The following is an 11,629-nucleotide window of genomic DNA, read 5'->3' as shown; positions in this document are numbered from 1 at the left end:
CCAAAGCTTAGAAATTAGTCCCTCATTTGAATATTCCTGAAAGACCTGTGAGCGTTTGTCAGCTTAGCAGCCTGTGGAACCTCATTCTTAGTGAAAAAGTTTTATTTTTATTTTTAACTTCCAACAAGCAAGTGTGGTGTTAATATTCTTGTTTGGCAGTAATAGTTTAGTTGAAGTATATCACAGATATGGTTTATGCTGACATTTGCTTTCTAATGCAGTGGTTATCAGAGTTATTACCAGGACCTGTTTGTAAGCTTATCATAGCCCACTTAAGTCTGATAGAGACAACATCCATTTACGTTTTGTGAACTAAGTAGTTTTTAACATTTTTATACTCGACTTTTGTACACAACTGTATTAAAAGCAACTCAGAATTATTTTTTGAATGTTTGAAGACAAACTGGCATTAACAGAGAAAATGACCAGTAGGCTGTCCATTATTAAATAACCAAGAAGTGACTTACATGCTGAGATTCAGAGGAACATAGGAGCAAAGGAACAGTACTAGGCAAGTGATCACAAGAACCGTAAAATGTCTAGCCATATGCACTTTTAAGTAGATGTGCCTTCATGCCTTTCTTTTCAAGCATTTATTAGTGCTCACCTGACAAATCAAGGCAGGCTGTACATGATAACCCTGGTGTAAATTTTGTATACCCATCCAGTCACTTAGACTAGCCTTAAAGGTAGTCAGGGTAGTACTTTGGCCTGCAGTAGTAACTTATTCCATGGGCTGGGAATATATTCTCATCTTGGCAAAAGTGAATATGTTGGCAGATTAATGCATCCATGATTCCAGCCCTTTCTGGAACTAAGGATGAGAAAAATCTGTTTGTTGGAGGTTTTTCAGAAGTGTGGCACCTGAGTGAACACCTTTTCCCCACAAAGGTAAATGTGTTTCTCCCCCATTTATGTTAGGTTAAGTAGGACAGAAGGGTGTTGGTAGTGGGAACAGTCAGTCTTCACTGGTGGAGGAGATTCCTGTGTCCTTTCCACATTTTCATCCGATTTCTGTCTGTGCTAACAGAATTCAAGGAAAAAGAGTAGAACTCATCCTTAGCACTTGTGGCTAAGAAGAGTATGGCTTCAGGCTGTCATGTCTTTTATCCCCCCCAGTGTTTTTTGTCCACTCCATACCTGTCTTCCATCAAGCATTCCCCCAGTATGAAATGACCCATTCATTCCCTTATCTGGTGATTTTACTTAGGATCAGTGTGAGAGCTGTCCAGAGAGAGTCATCATTCAGGCAACCACATGGATGCTTTATGCTCTTGCTGGATTTCCAGCACTGAGTATATTTGGTAATGGTGTAATCCTACTGTTGGGGAGATGGAACATGGGGTCTACACCACCACAGAGGCTCACAGTGCCTTCAGTTTTTGAGTGCATTAGCTTAGTGAGTCTAATTCCCACCCAGGCTGCTCACTTGCATCATTGCCCCCCTCCCAAAGGATTGTAGCAGTGTATTGCAAGATCCACCCCAGCCTCCCTTCAGGATGGGAATACCTACCCACCTTATCTCTCAGCTGTCTGGATTTTTGCTTCATATTTTTGGTCTGATCTACATAAAATTTGTAGTTTTCTGGCAAATCACTGAGGATTGAAGTCACTAAATCAATAATATATGTTTGAATTTCAGACTTAATGTCCTATGGAAAATGTATGCCAACACAAATCCTGTTATTCCAGCAACTTTCTAAGTGTATAAGAGCAATATTTAAAAATCTGTCCCTGTTTGTGAACCTTTGAACCCCCCCCCCCAATTATTTCAGACTTTGTCCAGATTTCTTGCCCTCAGATGTTGAAAGGTATGCCATCCACTCCTAGGTGGATCCTACAGGTGCTTGCATGCTAGTACCTGGCAAAACAAACACTTGCACAAAAAGAAAGCACTCAAACTTCCACTAGCCGATCTTCCCTTTCTAAGTAACCCTTCCAACAACTAACCCAAAACTGTATAGCACTACCAGAACCTTAACTCCCACCCACTTCCCAAACCAAGTCCTCGCTCCTCTTCCATAAAAATCCAGTACCCCTTCCAAACCCTAAAGTCCCCAATCACCTCCAAAACTTGCAGCTCCCCTACTGCTCCCTAACTCTAAAATATTCCTCTCACTCGCTCCCTACAGCTACTTGCCTAAACTCCAATTTGAGTTTGAGCATGAGCTGCAGCACTCTACACTAACCACAAGATGCTCAAGTCCCTGACTTCCAAACAGTTTTTTCAAACACCTTTACTGAATTGAACAACTGGAAAGGCCACAGAAATACCTCACAAAGAGGATTACCATTCTCAGACTGATGCCTTATGCAGACCGCCTCAAAAAACTCCAGCTTTACTCTGTCGCTTATCGCCTACTCAGAGGCGATCTCTGCCTAACATACAAAGCTATGTCAAACCCAGAGCTGTTGGACATGCTCCACGTAAAGAAATCCCAATCCCTCCAAGCTACACGCTCTAGGGACCTAAACCTTGTCACCACAATAAACAGAACATGCTGGAGGGATAGATTCCTGTCCCAGAAACAAACTACCTATCTATATCAAACAAAGCTCCTCATTAGCACTCTTCAAGAAAAATCTTGATGATTGAATGGGAAATAGATAATTCACCCCGGGGCTCACTTCTGTGGCTCTGCTTGACAGGGGCACAGGAAAATAATTTTCTTGGGTGGCAAATGCCAGGGTAGCATTTGGCTAGGCCTATATAGGACCAATAGCCCAGTACCTACCTATGAATTATTAATTGTTAGATAGGCACAGAAGGTTAATTACAGATTATATGGAAGCAAAACAGTCACTATATAAAACTAACTGGAGTGAGATGTTCAGTGGAAAAACTGCAGATGGAATGTGGAAAGTTTTGAAAGAGAAATTGTTTGAGTGCAAAAAAAAAATGTTTAACATCAGGATCAAGGCATACAACATCAGGGGGATATATTTCCATAAGAACAAGATATCTGATTAAGGTGAGACAAAAAATATAACACATGGAAGAGAGGTCAAACTACAACTTTGAAAACTGAAATAAACAAGCTGGACAAACAGATTAAGCATAGTGTGACAAGATGAAAAAAATTTTGAAGAATATTTATATGAAGATATTGAGCATAATATGAAACCTTTTTATAGACACACAAGATGTGGAAGGAGTAAAGACACATTGATAAAGTGTGTGCAGATTCTAAAATTTATTCTCAGACACAACAGATTATATATATATGCTCACAAAATCTTATGCAAAACAGATTGGCTCCATAGAAAGGGTGATAAGTTGTCCTAGTGACATCCAGGTAACCCTAGATACTGGAATCAAATTAGATTGTATTGAAAAATAACTGCACAAAATGAATCCAAACAAAGCACAGGGAGAAGACAGGATTACTAATAATGACTTGAGAACACTTCAGCAAGAATTTACTAGGTCATATAAATATGGGGAGATTCCTCAAGATTGGAGACATGTGATTATTAAACCTGTCTTTAAGGGAAAGGGGAGTAGGACAAACCCAGAGTCATATAGACCCTTAAGTCTACTTTCATATTGTGGAAAAATAATGGAGAAGGTAATATTGGATAAGTTATTGTCAGAACTGGATAGGTTGGGACTTAAAACCATATATCAGCATGCATATGTTGAAAACAGATCTATTACCACCTGCAACATGATGTTCTATAACAATATAATAACAGCTATGAATGAAAAGTTGTGCTGTGATGTAATTTATATAGATTTAACTTCAGCATTTGACAGGGTCATACAGAAAACACTGATCAATAAATTAGTAGAACTAGATGTTCTTCGTGTTTCACTGTTGCAGTCATTACATTTGGGTTATCTGCTTGCAGGTAGCCCTCAGTCGGCCTGATTAACAAAGTCTTGGGTCCTGGTCAGTTGCTGCCCCTTCTTCCATGACGTCAGGTCGTCAGGGGTATAATACATGCAGCCGATGCCATTACATCAGTCTTTCTTGCCGTGCGGTGCCCGAAGCAGAAGCAAGTTCGCAATTGCCGGTCGACCGACTCCTGAAATTTTCGTTTTCGATTTTCAGAAACAAAGTCTTCAACTAAAGCTAAGTACCCCATTGGGGAAACTTTTTCTTGCTCCTTACCGATGTCCGTAAAAGTTAATAATTGCATTACTTCTGGAAAGTAAATACCTCATAAAAAATTTTCATTCGTACTGTATTCCTTGCCTAGGCCCTGACCACGATGTACCTTGCTATCGGTTTTGTGCTTTATTTAATCAGCTCGCTATCCGTCATCTGTATATTTTCGCCTCTAAATATTTAGGTTCTCGGTTTAATTATCCAGAAATGTCGGTTAGCCATCCGACTACCGAGATTCCGAAAAAGCGCAAGGATAAAGACAGCGACAGGCCGCCAAGGTCCAAAACTGCCAACGACGCTTCTCCTAAGCCAGTTCGCCTGTACTCAGTGAGGCGCTTTCGCAGCCCCTGATACCTGCTACTTCTGATTCGCAGGCCTCTACTGAGACCCATTTGGAGTCTGTTGTGCCGCGAGATTCTTCAACTATGGAACCCGCGGATGTCTCTACCTTGGATGGGTCCAGAGCCGCTGTGCAGGCACCGGCTTCTGAGGGTGTATTCAGGCCTACGGACTTGCAAATTAAACCGATGCCTCCTTCTTCACTTAGCCTTAAATCGCAAACCATGCCTAAAAAAAACGATGCCCAGGCCACATGCTCAGGCCTCTATGCCTAAAAAACAAATGATAAGAATGGCTGAAGATCTAATTACTCTAATCAGGGGTAGCCAAACCCTTCCCCCTTCTAAGAGGCCTAGGACTGAAGTTGTTTCTGAATCTTCTGACCAGGATTCTGTTTTTTTTCTGATTCTTCTGATGATCTGGATTTGCCCTTATCTACTTATGAGGATTCTGATGCAAAGGACTGTATTCCCTCTGTTTGCCCTCCAGAGGATTTTTCTTTTTGTGAAACCTTACATACTCTTATAAGGGAGTATTTCCACTGGGAAAGCCAGGATTTTTCTGATTCAAAAAAGAGGCTCAGGGATTTCTTACTCCTGCCTCAGCATAGGCCTTTAGCTATTCCTACTGTACTAGACATTGCTGATGCTTTTTCGGAATCTAGTTTGGCCCCTGATTCCTTGCCTCCTGCTCCCAGAAAACCTGACAGATACTACAGGGTCCCTGAGTCACATAAGTTCCTTTTTAAAAATCCTATTGCAGATCCAGAGACTATTTCTCAGGGACCCAAGGGCATTAAGGCTTCTACTGCTAAAAATCCTACCCCTTCTGATAGAGACTCCAGGGCACTGGATAGATGGGGTAAGAAGGTTTACACTTCTGCAACCTTAGCCATTAGGGCTTTAAACTGCCAGTTTCATATGTTAAAGTATCAGCAACATGTTAGTGGATTGCTTAAACAGAAAATTATGTTGATTCCTGATTGTGTGGAAAATAAAGAATTACTGGATTTAATGCATTCTGCTGAACAGGTTGGAAAACATACTTTGCAATGTGGTTTTGATTCATTACAGGCCTCCTGCAGGGCTGCTGTTACTGGGTCTGTGCTCAGAAGGCATGCTTGGCTTAAGGAGCAATCTTTACCTGATCATGTTAAAGCTAAATTGTTGGATGCTCCCTCAAGTCAGGATTGCCTGTTTGGCAACAAGGCTGAGGAAGTTCTTAAAAAGATGGAAGATAAAGCTAAATCTATGCAAACTGTTAAAAGATTTCTTACAGGTTCAGCCTCCTAGATTTAGTAGGCACTGGCCCTCTAAAAATTGGTCATTTCCAGCCCCTTCCAGGTCTTCTCAAGCCAAACCCAGACACAGCAGAAACCCCAAGTTTCAGTCCCAGAGGACACACAGGACTAAGCAGTGGGGGGCCTCCACTTCCAAATCTGGGAGTAATACGACTCGCCCCTATGGTAAATTGTCTCAATGACTTCCTTTTAAAATTTCCAAGCACTTGTCAACTGATTGCCCCTTTGGGTGGAAAGATTGGTCTTCATGCAAAGACCTGGTAGCTCATTACCCAGGACAAATGGGTTTTAAATGTAGTGTCCCAGGGATGCAGATTTCACTTCCACACATTGCCAACACCAAACGGGTGGCTGGACCTACCCCCAAATCAGTGGGCAGAGGCCGAAAAACAAGTACTTTCTCTCAAGCATGGGGCCTATCCAGTTGATACCAGAAGAGGAAAAAGGACAAGGTTTCTACTCGAGACTTTTCCTGGTACCCAGAAAAGACAATTCATGGTGTCCTATCCTGGACCTGTCTACTCTAAACACCTTTTTGGAGATTCCAAAATTCAAGATGCAGACTATTCACCAGTTGCTTCCTATGTTAGGCAAAGACGCCTGGTTGGCAACACTAGATTTAAAAGAAGCATACCTGCACATCCCAGTCAGGGAATCTTGCAGAAGATACCTTTGCTTCAAAGCAGGCTACACACACTATCAGTTCTCTGCACTGCTCTTTGGCTTATGTACTGCACCCAGGGTATTCACAAAGTGCCTAGCTCCAGTTATTGCATTTATCAGGCAAAGAAATATTAAAATATACCCATACCTGGACGATTGTCTAATTCAGGCAGAAAGCCAGGACATACTTTTGAATCATCTGGCCTTTGTACAAAGGGTTCTAACCTGTCTGGGGTACACCATAAATGAAAAGAAATCTCGCCTGGTACCCTGTCAACAAATTATATTCCTGGGAGCAAGCTTGAATACAACCTCCCAGATGGCTTACCTCACCCCAGAGAAACAAAATTCATTTGACAACCTAATTCAAACAAATGGCCACAAAAACCCTGCTATCTGCAAGACAAATACTGCAAGCCTTGGGGTTCATGGCCTCCTGCATTCTTTTAATTCCATATGCAAGGCTTTATATGAGGAAACTACAGTGGTATCTAAAAAGCCTATGGTGTCAGCATTCTCAGGATCTAGAAGCAATGATTCCTATCATACCTTGCCTACGCCTAGAGTTCCTTTGGTGGGCAGAGGCCTGCCACCAAAACAAGGGACTACCTTTCACACCACCCCCTGCCGCTCAAACCCTAACAACAGATGCATCAGACTATGCATGGGGGGCTCACCTGGCAGAGAAGTGCATTCAGGGCAAATGGAACCCAAGTCAAATGGACCTGCATATCAATCAAAAAGAAATGTTAGCTGTACAGAATGCTCTGACAGCCTTCAAGGACCACATTCTTCCAGGACAACTAATGGTAGAGATGGACAACACCACTGTTATGTGGTACATACACAAGCAGGGGGATACACATTCTTACCCCCTCTGTAGACTAGCCATGGCATTGTGGAACACGGCCTTGAGCTACCAAATGCACCTTCAAGCTCAGTTCCTGCCAGGAAAATTAAATACACTGGCAGATGGACTAAGAATTCTTATGGACCCACACGAGTGGAAACTGGAACCAAGGATTTTCAACATGTTGACAAGCAAATGGGGGAGCCCATATATGGATCTATTTGCCTCTCCCAAAAACTGCCAATTGGACAAATTTTGCACAAGGACACCCCACAAATAAACCTGGAAAGTGGATGCTCTGTCCTTCAGCTGGAAAAACCTATCAGTCTATGCCTTCCCCTGTCTGCCTCTACTCTCCAAAGTACTACTAAAAATCAAACAGGACAAACCAAGGATGATTTTGATTGCTCCAGACTGGCCACGCCAACACTGGTATCCCCCTCCTGCGCAGTGTGTCACAGTTTTCCCCATGGCACCTGCCTCAGACTCCTTACCTGTTGTCTCAGTTGGAGAACCAGATTCTGCACCCTCAACTTCTAACTGAATTTTGCAGCCTGGATAATTACCTAATCTCTCCTTTACCATCCCACAGAAAACCTGTGATGGATATCATTTTAGAGGCAAAGAGGCCTAGTACTAGAAAATCTTATGCTGAAAAATGGAAAAGATTCTGTGCCTGGAATCAGTCTCAAGGGATGAGCACAGAAGCGCACCCATTTTACCTCAGATTTTCCAATACTTAACTGAGATGCTTCACAAGGGCCTTTCTTTTTCCTCCATTAAAATCCACGCCTCAGCCATTTCAGCTCATTATAACACAGAACCTCCCCTCTTCTCTCATCCACTTTTCAAGCAGTTCCTCAGAGGGGACAAAAATTTGAGACCACCCATGAGAGCTCCAACCCCAACCTGGGATCTTAACTTTGTTTTGGAGAAATTCACTCTACCTCCTTTCGAGCCAGCTGCTACTGCGGACTTAAAATTTATTTATTGGAAAACAGCTTTTCTTTTAGCAATCACTTCAGCTAAAAGGGTATCTGACTTACAGGTCCTTATGGCAGTGGAGCCTTTCAACATCTTTCATGTGGACAGGGTGTTCCTCAGAACCAATCTATCCTTCATGCCCAAGGTGGTATCCAGTGTGGCTCTTAATCAGTCCATTCATTTGCCAACCTTCTTTCCCAATCCACAGAACAAAGGGGAATGGATACTGCTTTCCTTAGATGTGCACAGTCAACTTAGATTCTACTTGGACAGGACTAAACCTCAAAGGAAATCTGAACAACTGCTGGTGGCATTTGCTGCAGGGGCAGAGGGGAAGGCTATTTCAAAGCAAACCATTTCTAAATGGATAGGCCATTGCATTAATTTCTGCTGTAAGCACCATGGAAAACCTATCCCCCTGGGAATCAGACCTCACTCCACCAGGGCTGCATCTACCTCTACAACCTTTCTCAGAGGCATACCTACCAGGGACATCCTAGAAGCTGCTACCTGGAGTTCTGTACATACCTTCACCAAGCATTATCATTTGCAGTTTTCTCTAAATCCAGAGCTAGCTTTGCCACTGCAGTCTTGCAGGGCCTTATAGCTGATCCTAATGCTATCTAAATTCCTCCTCCCAACCTTAGCTTTGGAAATCTACCCAAATGTTATGACTGCAACAGTGAAACATGAAGAACATAGTACAGTTGTGTACATTTACCATAAATGTAGATGTTCGAGTGTATTCACTGTTGCAGTCCTGGTTACCCTCCCTGCAGCTCCCAACTTCTTTTGTTTATACCTCTACTTTCCTTTACTATGCTTAAAAGCATTTTGGTGTATTTGCTTTTTTTGTTGGAGATATATCATTGTACTTTTATATTTAATTGCTTTTCATTATGGGGGCACATGACATCTGGGGCAAGAAAAACTGATGTAATGGCGTCAGCTGCATGTTTTATACCCCTGACGACCTGACGTCATGGAAGAAGGGACAGCAACCGACGCAGGACCCAAGACTTTGTTAATCAGGCCGACTGAGGCCTACTTGCAAGCAGACAACCCAAATGTAATGACTGCAACAGCGAATACACTCAAACATTTACATTTATGGTTAAGTGCACACATCTGTACTGTATTGATATACTCTTGATAAGATGGATAGCAGCATGGCTTACAAATAGGACATGGCAAGTATCATACAGCAGTTGGACAGGTGAAATCCTTGGTTACAGTCAGGGTGGTCCACAGGACTATGTCCTAGGCCCTTGCATGTTTAGATTGTATCTTTCAGACCTAACTGTTTCATCTGATATATTCTACAGTCTATATGCAGACAACCTGAAATTGGGTAAACTGATTACATGTGTTACAGATAAGGCATGTCTGCAAAATAACTTGACTAAATTGACCATTTGGGCACAGGAGAACAATATGCAGATAAATGCATCAAAAACTAAGCATACAAGATTTGGGAGACATAAATTGAAAGGTGCATATTTAATACAGCACACAGTAATTGAAACTGTGAACTAATTTAAAGAACTGGGTATATGGGTAGATTCAGCTGTTGTTTTTTCTAATCATATCAACCAGTTGGTAAATGATAAATTTGAAGTAGGGACTTCATTTGTCAGCAACCTGTGGGTCTTGGATCCGATATCGGATCCAAGCCGGCAACTTGTTTCAAGCTAATGGATCCTCCTAGCTCCTCCCCTCACCCATAATCTCCTGCCAACCCTCCATGACCTCAGATATAGTTTGCCGCGCTTGTGGATAGCTGGATTCCATTGAGCTCAAGAAAAAAATTGTCAGTTAAGTCTGTTTTTTCTGTCAAATTCTCTACCTTATTTTAAAAAAATAAATAAATAAATAGTGTGTGTAAGCGTTAGGTTCCCTGTAGTATAAAAAAATTTTTCCTTTACTTAGTTTTTTCCCTCCCTTCGCTGGTTGTTAGTGAGTGTGTGTGTGTGTTGTGTTTTTGGGGCCTGTGTGTTTGTGTAGCACTACCTTTTTTCTTTTAAGTATGGCTGAGGCCCCAAAAGCCATTTTTTCTAAATGTACCGAGTGTGGCCATAAGCTCTCCCCGGCTGATGGCCACACTCTGTGTGTTCGGTGCCTTGGGGTTGAACACCTCACCTCAGGCTGTACCATTTGTGCAGCATTCAACCCCAGGGCACTGAAAGAGCGGAGGTCGAAGCTGGTCCTGGCGGGACTTTTGCCCCCTGACTTGGCTCCGGTCTCCGCTGCTCCCGTGGAACTACCACAGGCTGTGGTTGTTGCCACTCCTGCCCCCCTTCCTTCAGCCGGGACTCAAACTCCCGCTAAAGCGCCGGAGGACATGGAGGCTAGGAGGGAGAAACGGAGGGAGAAGCACCACAAGTGGTGGGCCGAGGCCTCCGCTTCGGCCCCGCCAGCCAAGCGGGCTTCTCCCTCCACTGCTTCTAGGTCTCCTCCTCCTCGGCTTTGATCTCCTTGTTTCTCCTCAGGGCCCGAGGAGGAGGAGGCCCGATCTCCATCGAGGTCATCGAGGCGGCATTCCAGGCCTGCCTTGGTGGCCTCTTCAAGATCAATGTTCAGCATGTCTGATGCAGACTTGGACCGGATGATGCGAAGATTCATCCAGGCCCAGCTGCAGATGGGAGTGCTCTTGCCTGTCCAAGCTTTAAGACAGCGGATCTATCAACACAGTTATGATATTAACAAACATAGGGAGACCAACGCCTTATTTAAGCATATTAAATTATATCCCACACACTGTTTCAAGTTTTTTGTATTAGAGCAGGTCGACTTGGATACACTGTCGATGATTTTCTTGAATTTTTAGAGCACAAATGGCAAATACGGTTAAATGCATGCGTGCCACCTCGGCTCAACGATAAAATTTCTATTAGTTCTATTTTAAAACTAAAAGCTGTTTTTTTATGTAATGTTTTTAACATATGCTCTGTTTTTGGGGGATCAATGGATCAATAATTCAGTTGTATTATTTTAGTGGGGTGGTATTTTTTTTTAGCATGGAATGATATCTTTTTCTAACAGGAAATGACATACTTTTTTAGCAGGAAATGATATTTTTTAGCAGGAAATGACATCTTTCTTCGACTAATTGTTGAGTAGGGTAGGCTATTTAAATCAGCATTATGTGTGTCATGTAGTTCTGAAGAAGTAAATTTTATGTACTTTTGACAAAAGCGCTAAACTCCTATCATGGTGGAATAAAACTGTTGGATGTTTATTTTTGGTGCAGTGCTCTTGGTTATTTCCATTTTCCAGTAACTGCTCTCTTGGAAGTTACCCTTATTAGACACAGCAAGGCCTTACCATGCTAGGGAAATCTGATTCTGTATTGTAGCTCAAAAAAATCATTTTCCTCTTCAT

The sequence above is a fragment of the Protopterus annectens genome, chromosome 3.part0 (assembly GCF_019279795.1).
Source record: "Protopterus annectens isolate FY-2018-M chromosome 3.part0, PAN1.0, whole genome shotgun sequence".
Lineage (NCBI taxonomy): Eukaryota > Metazoa > Chordata > Ceratodontiformes > Protopteridae > Protopterus > Protopterus annectens.
This window is presented reverse-complemented; position numbering follows the sequence as displayed.